Source organism: Manis pentadactyla, chromosome 3 (assembly GCF_030020395.1).
Source record: "Manis pentadactyla isolate mManPen7 chromosome 3, mManPen7.hap1, whole genome shotgun sequence".
Classification (NCBI taxonomy): Eukaryota; Metazoa; Chordata; class Mammalia; order Pholidota; family Manidae; genus Manis; species Manis pentadactyla.
In genome coordinates, this window is record NC_080021.1 from 14,847,282 (window position 1) to 14,862,797 (window position 15,516).

Sequence of the window (15,516 nt, forward strand, 5' to 3'; positions counted from 1 at the left end):
TTGCTTCCATATCTCTGTATTTGCCCCAGAAAACAATTTTTTTCCAGTTCTATCACCAGTATTACTCCAGTGTTTTAGTACATTAGAAAAATTCCCTAATTTAAAAGGAAAATGACAAATGACACAAAGCAATACTCCTCAAAGCTTTCTAAAACAGTGGAACACACACTGTGGGGTTTGGCCTCCCTCTCTTCACCCCATATGCCTACCCACAAACTTGCTTTATATGAAAAGAAACAAAGGGACATTATTCTGGCTTTGTATTTCTGGCCAATTCCTAACAAGTTGGTACTTTGGTGTTTGATTCAGTCACCAAGGATTCTTTTCAGAAAAGACCCAATGGACACATAAAAAGAGAGAGAGAAACATCCTTCTGAATGCCAGACCTTTTGATAACATTTGTTCAATAATGTTTTTAAAGTCAATGAAATTACTTTTAGAAGCTCCCTGTACCCCATGTCTCCAAAAGCCTAAGGCCCACAGCCTAGTATCTCCCTTTGAATGCTAAATAATTATTAGAACATCTTCTTTAAAGTGATAATAAAAAGTCCTGAATGACTTCCCTAGAGAGAATTCTAGTAAAAGAGAGATTTTGTATTCTCACAGAGACTGACTATCATTAGTGACACAAAAGAAAGTTTGTGCAAGAGTTCTGCAAGGGTTCCTTTTTATCTTTTAATTATAGACAATGAAAGAATTTAGACACTTTAAATATCTATCCCCATCAGCATTCTATAATGTTAGTTTGAAAGTAAATGTAGATTTTTGAGTATGAGAAGGCAAATGGGAAAGTAGTAAGGAATCTGACTATGGATCCTAATCTCTCTCTATTTGTATAGCAATTTACAACTCTCTAAATCAGAAGGGAAATGCATAGAGTTCCCCAGGAATGTGATTCAGTGGTGTCTAGGCATCAAGAGGTCGCCACCCTCAGAAGGTCATGGTTTCTGATAGGGGCAGAGGCTCTCATTTTTTGATTTTATCATAAGTTAGCAAGAACTGAAAATATTAGACCTCAATTTATATTTCATTAACCAAATAGAAGAAGCTATAAAAATCAGTACATGATCCCCTGGAGTCTATTTGGATAACCAGATGTGACATCTCTCTTAGTTCAGTTGACCTGTTCAAACATTTCTTTCCCTACCCCTTTAACAACTTAGCTTCATTTGTGTCTTAAGATCTTCAGAGTCATCCATCCTATAAAAAATATGAAGATATCTGAGCTGACAAGGACAGTTGTAAGTAGGGGAGGTGAAGAGATGATCACCCAAGGAAATAACAATAAGGTATGACTACACACCTATTAGAATGGCAAAAACCCAAAACACTAACAATAACAAATACCAATGGTATATGGAGCAACAGGAACTCTCATTCATTGCTGGTGGAAATGCAAAATGGTACAGCCATTTTGGAAGACAGTCTGTCCCTTTTTAGTAAACAAAACATACCCAACAATATGACTCAGCAATTACACTCCTTAGTATATACCCAAATGAACTGAAAAAAAAAAAAACCCACACACAGATGTTTATAGGAGCTGTATTCATAATTGCCAAAACTTAAAAGCAACCAAAATGTTCTTCAGTGGGTGAATGGATAAATAAAATGTGGTATGTCCAGACAATGGAATAATATTCAGTCTTAAAAAGAAATTAGCTGTCAACCCATGGAAAAACATTGAGGGACATTAAATACATATTCCTAAGAAAAAAGCCAATCTAAAAAGAAAAAAACCCATCCTGAAAATGCTACACACTGTGATTCCAACTCTTATCACATTCTGGAAAAGGCAAAACTATGGAGATAGTAAAAATATCAGTTGTTGTCAAGAATTAGAGAGGAGACAGGGGTGAATAGGCACAGAGGAATTTTAGGTTAGTGAAACTATTCTGAATGTCATGCTTGTGGATACATGTTATACATTTGTCAAAACTCATAGAATGTACAATACCAAGAATGAATGCCAAGGTAAATCGTGGACTTTGGGTGATTATGATGTGTCAGTGTAGGTATGTTAATTGTAGATGTACTGCTCTGGTGTGTGTCATTGATAGTAGGAGAGGCTGTGCATGTGTGGGGCAGGGGATATATGGAAACTCTACGTACTTCCTTCTCGATTTTTCTGTAAACCTAAAATTGTTCTACAAAATAAAGTCTGTTAAGAAATGTAAAACATAAAAAAAAGAAATCTCCAGCTGTGACAGAGAATAGGTTTAAGGGGTAAGTTCAAAGCGATTAGCTAGGAGGCTTCACAATAACCCAAGTAAGAAATCCTGAAGTCTTGAATGAATGATAGTTGTGGGGTGGTACAAGTGGTCTAAGTCTTGATATGTTTGAAGGCATATCAAATAGGATTTCTGATAGAATGGGTATGGGTTATTAGAGAAAATGTAATTATAGATGAATCCAGGGTTTACATCTGAGCACCAGGAAGAGCATAATTGATATTTAATGAAAATGATGAAGGCAGAAAAAGAAGGTTTATTAGGGTGTTGGATAGGGAAGATCAGGATTATGATTTAGGATATATTAAGTGTCTATTAAATAGTAAAATGTAAATATGGAGTAGGCAATTGCATACATGTATTTACAGTTCAGGGGAAAAGTCTAAAGTAGAGACATAAATTTGGAAATCTTCAGTGATCAGATGGCACTTTAAGTCATGAGAATGGCTGAGATTACCTAGGGAGTAAGTTCATATAGAAGAGAGGTCAGAAGACATAGCCTTGGTGAACTTTAGTGCTGAAGATTTGGAAAATAAGGAGAAATCAGAGAAGAAGGCTGAGAAGGAATAACTTTTTTTCTCTTTCTTTACTGAAGTATCATTGATATACAATCTTATATTGGTTTCAAGTATACAACATAGTGGTTCAGCGGTTACCCATATTATTAAATCCTCATCCCCACTAGTGCTGTTACTATCTGTCAACATAGAAAGATGTTACAAAATCATTGGCTATATTAGCATACTGTAGTACCATCCCTGTGACTAACTTATATTATGATTAAGAACTTCTGTGCCCCTTTATCCTCCTCACCTTCCCACCTTTCCACCTACACCAACCCCTCTCCACCCCCTCATGGTGACCACGTCACTTCAGTATCCATGAGTCTACTGCTATTTTATTCATTTTGTTTTGTTTAATATTCCACAAACAAGTGAATGCATATAGTATTTGTCTTTCCCTGCCTGGCTTATTTCCTTTAGCATAATACCCTCTAGATCCATCCATGTTGCTGCAAATAGCAGAATTTCTTTTTTATGGCTAAATAATATTTCATTGTGTATGTGTACTACTTCTTCTTTATCCATTCATCTATTGATAGACACAGGTGGCTTCCATAACTTGGCTATTATAAATCATGTGTCAATAAACATAGGGGTGCATATATCTTTTTGAATCAGGGATTTTGTTTCATTTGGGTAAATTCCTAGGTGTGGAATTACTGGGTCATGTGCTATCTCTATTTTTAGTTTTTTGAGGAACCTCCATACAGCTTTTGACAGTGGCTGCACCAATTTACATTCCCACCAACAATGTAGAAGGGTTCCCTTTTCTCCACATCCTCACTAACACTTGTTATTTCTTGTCTTTTGGATAGTGCCCATTCTAACTGGTGTGAGGTGATATCTCATTGTGGTTTTGATTTGCATTTCCCTGATGATTAGCAATGTGGGACATCTTTTCATGAGCCTTTTGGCCATCTGTTTTTCTCTTTGGAAAATGTCTGTTAGGTCCTCTGCCCATTTATTTGTTTTTCTTTTTTGGTATTGAGGCATAAACATTTTGGATGTTAACCCATTAATGGATAAATCATTTACAAATATATTCTCCCAGAGGTTGCCTTTTTGTTCTGCTGATGGTGTTCTTTGCTGTGCAGAAGCTTTTTAGTTTAAGGTAGTTCCACTTGTTCATGTTTGATTTTGTTTCCCTTGCCCAAGGAGATGTGTCCAGGAAAAAGTTGCTTATGCTTAATTTCAAGAGATGTCAGCCTATGTTTCCTTCTAAGAGTTTCATGCTTTCATAGCTTACATTCTAGTCTTTGATCCATTTCAAGTTTACTTTTGTGTATGGAATTAGATATAATCCAGTTTCATTCTCTTACATGTAGCTGTCCAGTTTTCCCAACACTAGTTATTGAAGAGGCTGTCTTTTCCCCACTGTATATTCATGACTCCTTTATCATATATTAATTGACCATATATGTGTGGGTTTGTATCTGGGCTCTCTATTCTGTTCCATTGATTTATGGGTCTGTTCTTGTGCCAATACTATACCATTTTGATTACTGTAGCTTTGTAGTATAGCTTGAAGTCAGGTTGCATAATATCCCCAGCTTTGTTCTTTTTATCTCAGGATTGCTTTGGATATTCAGGGTCTTTTGTGGTTTCATATGGATTTTAGAATTATTTGTTCTGTTTCATTGAAAAATGCTATTGGTATTTTGATAAGGAATGTATTGAATCTGTAAACAGCTTTGGACAGGGTGGCTATTTTGACAATATTTTTTCCTATCTATACAAAATAGACTTCCATTTATTTGTGTCTTCTTTAATTTCTTTCATAAGTGTCTTACAGTTTTCAGTGTACAGGTCTTTCACCCCCTTGATTAGGTTTATTCCTAGGTATACTACTCTTTTTGAGGCAATTGGAATTGGAATTGCTTTCCTGATTTCTCTTTCTGCTGGTTCATTGTTAGTATATAGGAATGCAACATATTTCTTTGTATTAATTATATGTCCTGCAACTTTGCTGAATCTAGTTATTGGTTCTAAGAGTTTTTTTGATGGAATCTTTAGGGTTTTCTATGTATAAATCATGTCATCTCCAAATAGTGACAATTTCACTTCTTCCTTACAAATTTGGGTGCCTATTATATCTATCTTGTCTGATTGCTGTGGCTAGGACCTCTAGTACTATGTTGAATAAAAGTGGTGAGAGTGAACATCCTTGCCTTGTTCCTGATCTTACAGGAAAAGCTTTCAGCTTTTCACCATTGAGTATGATGTTGACTGTGGGTTTGTCATATATGGCCTTTATTATGTTGAAGAATATTCCCTCTAAATCCATTTGTTGAGCATTTTTATCATGAATAGATGTTGAATTTTTTCAAATGCTTTTTTAACATCTATAGAGATGATTGTATGGTTTTCATCCTTCTTTTTGATAATGTGGTATATGTTGTTGATTGATTTACAAATATTGTACCATCCTTGCATCTCCAGAATAAAACCCATTTGATCATGATGAATGATCCTTTTGATGTATTTTTTAATTTGCTAATATTTTGTTGAGGATTTTTACATCTATGTTCATCAGGGATATTGGTCTATAGTTTTCTTTTTTTTTGGAGTGTCTTTGTCTAGTTTTGGTAATAGAGTGATGCTGGCCTCATAGAATGAGTTTGGAAGTTTCCTCATCTTCTACTTTTTGGAATACTTTAAGAAGGATATGTATTAGCTCTTCTTTGAATGCTTGGTAGAATTCGGCTGTAGAGCCACTTGGTATTGGACTTATGTTTGCTGGGAGTTTTTTTTATTACTAATTCAATTTCATTGCTAGTAAATTGTCTTTTCAGATTTTCTGTTTCTTCCTGGGTCCATCTTGGAAGGTTGTATTTTTCTAGGAATTTATCCATTTCCTCTAGGTTGTCCAATTTATTGGCATATAATTTTTCATAGACTTCTTTAATAATTCTTTGTAGTTCTGTGGTACCCATTGTGACTATTCCTTTTCTCATTCTGATTTTGTTTATTTGTATGCTCACATTTTTCTTGATAAGCTTAGCTAAAGATTTGTCTATCTTGTTTATTTTCTCAAGGAACCAGCTCTTGGCTTCATTGATTTTTTTCTATTGTTTTATTATTCTCTGTTTTATTTATTTCTGCTCTGATCTCTCATTTTTATTATGTCCCTCATTCTACTAATTTTGGTTTCCATTTTGTCTTCATTTTCTGCTTTCTTTAACTGTGAGTTTAGATTTTTTATTTAAGATAGTTCTTGTTTCTTGAGGTCGGACTGTACTGCTATGTACTTTCCTCTTAGAATCACTTTTATAGCATCCCACAAATTTTGGATTGCTGTAATTTTGTTTTGTCTCCATATATTGCCTTATTTCTGTTTTGATTTGTTCATGGATCCATTTATTATTTGGAAGCATGTTATTTAGCCTGAGAACCAATAACTCTTGAGGTAGGAGGAGAATCAAGAGAAAGTGTTATCTTTTAAGGAAAAGAAAATGGAAGAATTAATGATGTTGTATGCTGCCAAATTGCATTATGATGATCTCATATTCTTTTAAAAATATTCTTGTTAAGTTATTGAATTTCATCACCTAATATTTTATTTAAGATTTCATGTTATGATCATTTATAAATGAAACAGACTCATGATTTTCTTTCATTGCTCAATCATTATTTGAAGATTAATGATACAATAGCCTCTTGAAGTCAGTGGGGAAAAATTATTTAGGTGAGTGGGGCATATAAAGGATTTTGGTGAAATGTTCTTCCACAAGTTGAAAATTTGCAAAGCAAGGTTATGGATATAAGGGAGCTTCACCTACTGTTCTGTACTTTTGTCCATGTTTAAACTCTCCTATAATACAAAATTAAAAAGAATATGGTTATTCCACACTCTATTCCCTGAATGTGGTATTGGCAATTATCTACCTCAAAGTGCAAGTTTCCATCCATGTTAAGTCATGAAACATCTTTTGTCTTCTAAGGTTTTTCTCACAATTTTTTGTTTGTTTGTTCTGTGGTTGCAGTTATAAGATCCTCAGAGTTCATCCAGGTTGAAGCCTGGAGGAAGGACCCAGCATCCAGGACTAGCGAAATTTAAAGAAAAATTTTGGAGATAATTGACATTTTTACAATGTTAAGTTAAACCCTCCAAGGATATAGGGATCTCTCCATTTATTCAGGTCTATTTTTTTACTTTTATGGGGTGTTATGATTTTCTCTTGTCAAAGGTTCAAAATAGCCAAAGTAAACCAATGAATCTCTGGAGTAGTAATTAGTAAAAATTTATCGTGTACACACCAAAATGACAGTTTGCGAATGGGAACACTCAGACTAGAGCATGGAATAAGGCTCGGGGGTGTATTGTTACACAGTGGCTTATATAGTGAGAAAGCAGTGACTGCTCATTCTTCACAGTGACTAGTCACAATTTTCAGTGAATTATCTCATATCAGCCTTGGGCAACAATTCAAGTTGTGTTTATCATTTTCCGGAGGCACAAGCAAGAAGTAATCCAAGTCCAGTTAGGTTTGCAAAATAAGCTAAATTAAGCTTTGTTTGTGTGACTAAACTGGTTTTGCCTGTCAGGAAATTTTCAGGGTTGGTCTCTGTTTCTGATTTTAACAGTCTCCACTTTTTGGTCTTACTCCAGCAGGCTGAGAATATGATCAGCCATGACAGTGTTATTATCCTTTACCTCCACTGATGAAGTCAGGCTGAAGAATTACACATTTGCTGTTGCCATTAGTTGAGTCATCAGCCCAAAGGGCCACAGAGTCACTATCTTCATCACTCATGTGATTATTGTCAGTTTCATCCAGGTGTCTGATCCTGATGGATAGTATTTAGCATGTGAGTGACTGGTGACAGGCATTTAAACCTCTGAGAGTATAAGAGGCATTAGAGAGGTTGGTATGATGAACATACAGAGAGCAATAGCCAAGGATGGAAAATTTCCCCAGAGCAGAAATTCCCAGAGGCCAAGATTTAACCAACTAAATAAATCAAATGGGTTATAATCAGAATCAGGTTTTACATTTCTAATTTTACAATAGTTTTAAAGTTATTTACATAGGCACAACATGATACATTAGTACAAACATAGCCTCATGTTTCCTCAGGACAGGGTGAACTTGAGGATGTTGTATTTCAGGAGGAGGTGTTACAGGTAGACTTTCACCTAAATTAGGCCTCTATAGGATCTGAGCAACCAGGTAATGTAATGAGGGGTATTTCTATGGAAACAAAAGAAAAACAAAGGTTAATAGTTCCAGAAAACTATAAATTCAGTTTTCTGGCTTTGGAGAGCAACCAGCTGAGAAGATATCTAGATGTTGGGTCCTAAGCATCTCTAGATGAAGTAAAGGAAGGAAGGCAGAGGCAATCAGATTTTTTTGGTTTGCACTGTGAATGTGTCTGGTGGTCTTTCTGAGGGTTGACGGCAACAAGCATGAAGATTGTTGTCACATGAGCTGTTGTGGTGATTTCTCTGAAGTTTATATCCAGTTGTCCAATTTGAGCTTGTGTGGATTCCAGAAAGGAACAGTTTTAATTTCACATTGATTCCAAGTCCAAATACTGGGAGAAAATTGTAAATGCTAGTTTGGGGAGTTTTACAAAATATTGGAGGAAACTAGAATTCAGAATTCAGCCCAGCTTAGAGGTAGAAAACAGAACCTCAGACACAATCAGCAGCACTAGAATCTGATATCCACAAAGGTGTATTACTGAAATATAATTTTCTGCACATATTCATTTCCATCAAAGACAACCATAGTGAGACTAATTTGTTTGCAAACTAAGTCTAGTTTAAATGAACTTGGTCTGACTATATAAATGCAGCAAGAATAGTGATTGACTGAATAGACTCTTGTAAATCTGCTTTGCTGGAAGTTTTCATGAGGAATAATCTCAGATTGAACTTTTCAGGTCCCTAGGAAGCCAAGCTGTGGACTTGGTTAACTGTGTCCTGGTACAAGGAGAGCAGATGGTTATTGAATTTATGTAAATACACATATTGTTAACTTTTGTTAACAGTTTCTAAATTACTGTTACTAAGTCACTGTAAGTTATTGGACAGCTTAAAAGAGAAGAGAAAAAGAGGTCCTCTAAATCTAGAAAACAAAAGATTAAAGAACCAGCAGTGTTTTAAATGAAGTCATAAAAGTCATAATCATCTTCCTTAGTTCATTTAGTCTTTTGTAAGTAATTCTTGTTGATATTGATCTTTTGTTAGCAGTTTTGCGAGTTCATCAGTTTTCCATTAGAGCTTTAGAAATTCTTACGCAGTTCAGTGTTATGATCATAAAGTTCTCAGCAACCTGTATACTACGGTGTTTGTCAGGGTCATCTCCATGAATCTCCTCAAAGATGAAGCACTTTTGCAGGAATATTTTTGCAAAAGCATTGAAGTAAAACAATAACTCTCTGTAAATAATAAAAGACTTAAAAATTGACAATTGTTAAATATTAGATGAAACTCAATATGATTCATTCGACAAGGAATTTAGTTTTTTCTGTGATTTACCATACTTTAAGGCAATAGCTGGAATTATGACTGATAACACTATATCAGGACACATCAACTTCCCAGGAACTTCCTATAATTTCTGAACATTTATGTTAATAATTTCTATAGAAATATTTCCTAAAAAAGTTTAGCATCACTTCTTACTTGATAGTGGTTCCCATAAAATTTAACTTAAACAAAAAATGACATAGTTATAAAAGAAAACTTAGCTTTTTTAATAGAGAAGACTCACTTTTCTTAAGTAATCAAAGACCTGATAAAAACAAAGCAGAATCTTTATTTTCTAATCAGATAACATTAAGGAAGAAAAACATTTGTTTACAATTTCTTATTAAGAGCAACAAATAATCTAAGAAAACTTTCCTCTTAATGGAGAGAAACCTAGTTCAAATTTTGCACTAGTATACTTTGGTATTAAAAGTCTTCCTTTTTATTCTTTTTAACTTAAATAAATCCATTCTAATCTTAGTCAGCTTGACCTCACATAAAATTCTTTTCCTAAATTTCCTTTTCCACAAACCTCCTATGACTTTCTATTCCATTTAGGTTTTGTCCTGGATTTTCCCTTTCTTGTTCTGGAACAATCATTTTACTTTAGGACCAACTGCTTTCTTTTTTCTCCCTTACCAAAATCACTATTCCTAATACTTCCTTTTACCAAAAACACACATCCTACATTTCATGTATAGCCATTTTTTGCTTTCCTCTTTATTATTTCTAGTAGTTTTGTTAAAAACCAAAACCAAGAACAACCTTTTTATTTTTTTGCTGACAATTTCATCTCTATTAGTTCAAAGGTTATTTTCTCAGTTTCATAAAGTTGCAAAGCTTATCTAGAAAAGAAATGATTCAAGACAGTTGTTATAGAATAGATTTACTCTTAAAAGATAATTGCTTATACATTATTAAATGAATATGAGCTCCTTCTATATAATATCATAAAAACAAACCATTCACCTTAGGAAGTTACAGCATGAGATTCAGTCACGTCTATAGGTTCATCCTGACTTTGCTCTGCTAGGCTGGGAATGACAGAACAGGCAGGAGCAACAGGGTCCCAGCATTATTGCTGAAGAGGGTTGCTCTAAATCGAGTAGGCAGAATAAAGATTTGAGTGATAGGACATCTTCTAAACTGATGGCAGAGCTATAAATATCTGAGAAGCTGCCACCAGAATTCCCAGCCTTGCAAGTAGTTATAAAAAATGGGGAAGTTGTTTGAAACAAAGATTGCTGCCTGGCTGCAAATCTGAAAAGACAAAGTAACAAAGTATGGGCCTATCAGCGAATGATTACAGCCTGGCCTCGAGGAATTATCAGCGTGTGTACAGGACAAAACGGGTGGTTATTCTTGGATTGGCCTTTTCAGCTGATTGCACAGACCCTTTGTTACACAATTTGTTGTAGTATTTGAGCAGTACACAGTAAGAAATATAGTGTATGTTATGGCCCAACATATACTTACATATGTAAAACCATGTAACTGAAATAAAAGTTTGATAAACCAACAGATATTTCCTAGTTACAGTATATACCATGCATGTACTCTCTTTAGCACTTTATGAAATCATTCTTTTTTATTTATATATAGATAACAAAGAAATCCATAATAAATCCATCTATAAATTTTAGATCAAATTGAAGATACAAATGGGTAATAACCCTTTTATCTATATAGATCAGTATAGATAATTTGTATATTTTCTATTTAAATAAATGTTAATCATAACTTGACAATGGCCTGTGGCCACAGTTTGAAAAGCAGGAAGTTAAAGTGCGTCCATCCACAGTGGGTGAAAGTGCTCATGAGGCTCCTCGGCCTCTCACCTTCCCAAGGGATGCCTGCTGCCTCGCTGAATTCTCAGCACCAGTGCACACAGTCTGCTCAGAGTTAACTTCCACTTATGACTCTAAGAGTTCTGACACTTCTCTTTGGTTTGTTTTGTATTCTCAGCAATTCTTCCAGTTTTTTAAACTATTTGTAATCGTTGCTTTCCAGTAAAAGCTAGGAAGCAGGCAATTGTGAGCTGTCATAGACTAGCATCCTGTAATAGATGGACAAACTTGTAAATACATTTCAAAAATTTTAGAAGTATATTCTTCCTCATAATACTTTTTTTTCCATTGGCATAAAACATTTCATTAATAGACTCAAATATTTTTTGTGTCTGTAAAAAAAATGACAAAAGTAGTTAAACTTATGTTTAGCATTTAATGTTTATATTAATGATTTAGCTATTCAATGACTATCCATTACTTCGTATAACTTTGTATAAACTTTTATCTTATTTGCATTTATTTAAATTACTTATTTTTAACAAATGTGCTAGGATTAGACATTAAATAATTTAACCATCATCTTATTTTTCTTGCTGACAAATTTTGAAGACAGACTTGCTTTCATTAAACCAACAACTTTAAACTAGTTTTTATTTTCCAAAGAGTATCCTAGATCATGTGAACTTGAAAAACATTTGGGTTAGTTTCCACATTTATGAGAGCATACCTGATTTATATAAACACAATTTTCTTTAAGCCAATTAAATAGAGCTCTTTATAAATTAATTTTGGCAATAACATTAGAGATGTAGAAAAATATCACGTATCTATTACATATATACATAGACTCGAACAAAGATTGTATTGTACTGTTTTTGTTTAAAAAATTTAGCCATGTCTCAGGTATAGGAATTAAGAGAATAATTGGATTCAAATTGTGTTTCTGGCAGATGGACTAGCTAAGGTTACTGGCTCAGACGGCCAAAGTTTTGCAGAAGATTTTTTATTTGCATGCTGTAAGGATCGTATTAGAACTGTTTTTAGGTCATTTTGGTTTTTAGAATTTTCTGTATACCAATCAAAAAATGCACTCCATTGTCTCTAAGAGGTTTGGGATCCTTTGTTTTAGGGGTGCCCCTTAAGGCCAACTTATCTAAAACAGAGCTTCCCCAGAATGACCAATACAAGTTCATATTATTTTTAAAGTTCGCCAAATTTTTCCAGAAAGGCATAAGATCCTGGTTCAAGGACCAGATTGCTTTGAGAGTCCCTAAAATTTCTATGACTTGCCCTGTTTTTCTCTATCTTGTCTAAAACACTGGGAGTTACGTGTTTTCTCTCCGTTTGAACAGGATGGTCACTTATCAAAAAGCTTCAACAAATAGAAACCAAAACCAGAAATCAAAACAGAAACAGGGAAACAAGTGTGCACAGTGAAGTTGGAGAGCTCAGATCCAGGAGCGACTTACCCTCAAACTGCAGGGTCAGCAAGAAGGCAGTGAGCTCGATGGGCTCTCTGGGTACCAAGCACCTGGTTGCTTTTCTTGGGGGTCTTCTTTGGAGCCCATTTCTGGTCCCATAAAACACCAAAGATTCAAAATAGCCGAAATAAAACCAATGAATCACTGATGTAGTAATCAATAAAAATTTGTTATCCATATACCAAAAAGACAGTTTGTAAACCGGGAGCACTCAAACCCGAATATGGAATGAGGCTCAAGAGTGTATTGTTATAAAATAGCTTATATAGTGAGAAAGCAATGAGTGTTTATTCTTCACAGTGATTGGTTACATTATAATAGTTTTCAGTGGTTACCTCATGTCAACCTTGGGAAATGGTCCAAATCTAGTTTATCATTTCCAGAGAGCAAAACATGATCCAGGTCAAGTCAGCCTTACAAAATAAGCTAATGTAAGCTTTGTGTGACTAAACTGGTCTTCTGCTCAGGGAATTTTCAAAGTTGGTTTCCGTTTGTTTCTGATTTTAATGCTCTGTTAAGATGTTGTGTGTTTTATTAGGTTAATTTGTATATATTAATGGTTTTTAAAATGGTATCTTATTTTCTACTACCTGTTCTAATTGCCTATTGCTGAAATTAAGAAATTCTATTGATTTTTCTGTTAAGACTTGATGAACTCTCATTGTAATGTTTTGTTGAGTACAATGTAAATTATTATATCCTGTCTATATAGAGTTTTACATTTCTTCATTTTTCAATGTTCTCCATTAAGTATTGATGTTTACTTTATGACTTCAGGATATAGTCTTTATTATGTTAAGAGAGCCCCTTTCTAATTTGGTTTGTATTAGCTGTTGTCATAAATCGGTGCTACGTTTCGTCTATGTGTTTCTGAGGTCATCTTTCCTCTTGTCCATTCATATGTTAAATTATACTACATATTTTATTATGATTCATCATATTCTTCTAATTGAGTACAACGTTATTTATATTAGCTTCAGGCATACAATATAGTGATTTGACATTTGTATATATTGCAAATGATCATTGCAATCCAGTCTAGTTACCATCTGTCACCATACAAAGTTAATATAATGTTATTGACTATATTCCCCATGTTGTACATTACATCCCCATAACTTATTTATTTTATGATTGGAAGTTTTACTCCTTGATCCCCTTCACCCATTTCACCCTCTCCAATCCCCCTCCCTTCTGGTACCACCATTATGTTTTCTGTTTCTGTGAATCTAAATTTTGTTTTGTTTTTGTTTTTTTATTAGATTCCACATTTAATGAAATTATGCAGTATTTGTCCTTGACTTGTTTCACTTAGCATAATACTCTCAAGGTCAATACATGTTGTCACAAATGGCAAGATCTCATTCTTTTTTGGCTAAGTAGTATTCCATTATACACAAACACACACATATCTCACATTTTCTTTATCCACTTACTTATTGAAAGACACTCACATTGTTTCCATATTTAGTATATTGTAAGTAATTTTGCAGTGAACATAGGGGTGCATATATCTTTTCAAATTAGTGTTTTCATTTTCTCTAGATAGATACCCCTGTAGTAGAATTGCTAGATTATATGGTGGTTCTATTTTAAATTTTTTGAGGAACCATTATATTGTTTTCCATAGTGGCTGTGCCAATTTATATTTCCACTAATAGTGCATGAGGGTTTCCCTTGCTCCAAATCTTTGTTATTTCTTGTCCTTTTAATAATAGCAATTCTGACAGGTGTGAGGTGAGATTTCATTGTGGTTTTGATTTGCATTTCTCTGTTGATTAGTGATGTTGAGCATCTTTTCATGTGCCTTTGGCCATCTGTATGTCTTCTTGGGAAAAATGTCTATTCATATCTTCTGCCCAGCTTTTAATTGGATCATTTGTTTTGTTTTTTTGCTGCTGAACTGTAGGAGTTTTATATATTTTGGATATTAACCCCTTATGGAATATATGATTTATAAATACTTTTCCCTTTCAGTACGTTAACTTTTCATTTTGTTGATGGTTTCCTTTACTGTGCAGAAGCTTTTTAGTTTGATATAATCCTATTTGTTTATTTTTGCTTTTATTCCCATTGGCTTTGGAGTCAGATCCAAAAAGAACAATGTCAGATGGAGCCAATATCAATGACCAACAGAAATCGCTAAGACCAGTGTCAAGGAGCTTACTGCCTATGTTTTCTTCTACGGGTTTTATGTTTCAGATCTTACATTCAAGTCTTTATCCATTTTGAGTTGATTTTGTACATGGTGTAAGACAGTGGTCCAGTGTCATTCTTTTTTTTTTTTTTTTGTAGATAATTACTTTTTATTGAAGGGTAGTTGACACACAGTATTACATTAGTTTCAGGTGTACAACACAGTGATTCAACATTTATATACATGATAATTCTAGCTACCAGCTATCACCATACAAAGTTGTTACAATATTTTGACTATATTCCTTATGCTATACATTACATCCCGGTTACTTATTTATTTTACAATTGGAAGTGTGTACTTTTTTTTTTTTTGAGAGGGCATCCCTCATATTTATTGATCAAATGGTTGTTAACAACAATAAAATTCTGTATAGGGGAGTCAATGCTCAATGCACAATCATTAATCCACCCCAAGCCTAATTTTCGTCAGTCTCCAATCTTCTGAAACATAACGAACAAGTTCTTACATGGAGAACAAATTCTTACATAGTGAATAAGTTACATAGTGAACAGTACAAGGGCAGTCATCACAGAAACTTTCGGTTTTGCTCATGCATTATGAACTATAAACAGTCAGTTCAAATATGAATACTCATTTGATTTTTATACTTGATATATATGTGGAAACCACATTTCTCTCTTTATTATTATTATTTTTAATAAAATGCTGAAGTGGTAGATAGATACAAGATAAAGGTAGAAAACATAGTTTAGTGTTGTAAGAGAGCAAATGTAGATGATCAGGTGTGTGCCTGTAGACTATGTGTTAATCCAAGC

The 15,516-nt window shown here is 34.1% G+C and overlaps 1 protein-coding gene across 4 annotated transcripts in view; it reads left to right on the forward strand.

Annotated features, from left to right (window-relative positions):
- Positions 1–15,516, forward strand: part of LRATD2 (LRAT domain containing 2) — a 263,088-nt gene that overhangs the window by 174,122 nt on the left and 73,450 nt on the right. The window contains exon 6 of one of the 4 annotated variants that reach the window (XR_005025883.2): positions 12,412–12,518. The exons of the other annotated variants lie outside the window; for them this stretch is intronic. The gene's annotated coding sequence lies outside the window, so the exon portion shown is untranslated. Of the gene's footprint in view, positions 1–12,411; positions 12,519–15,516 lie in introns of those variants that run through there. 4 annotated transcript variants of the gene reach the window in all.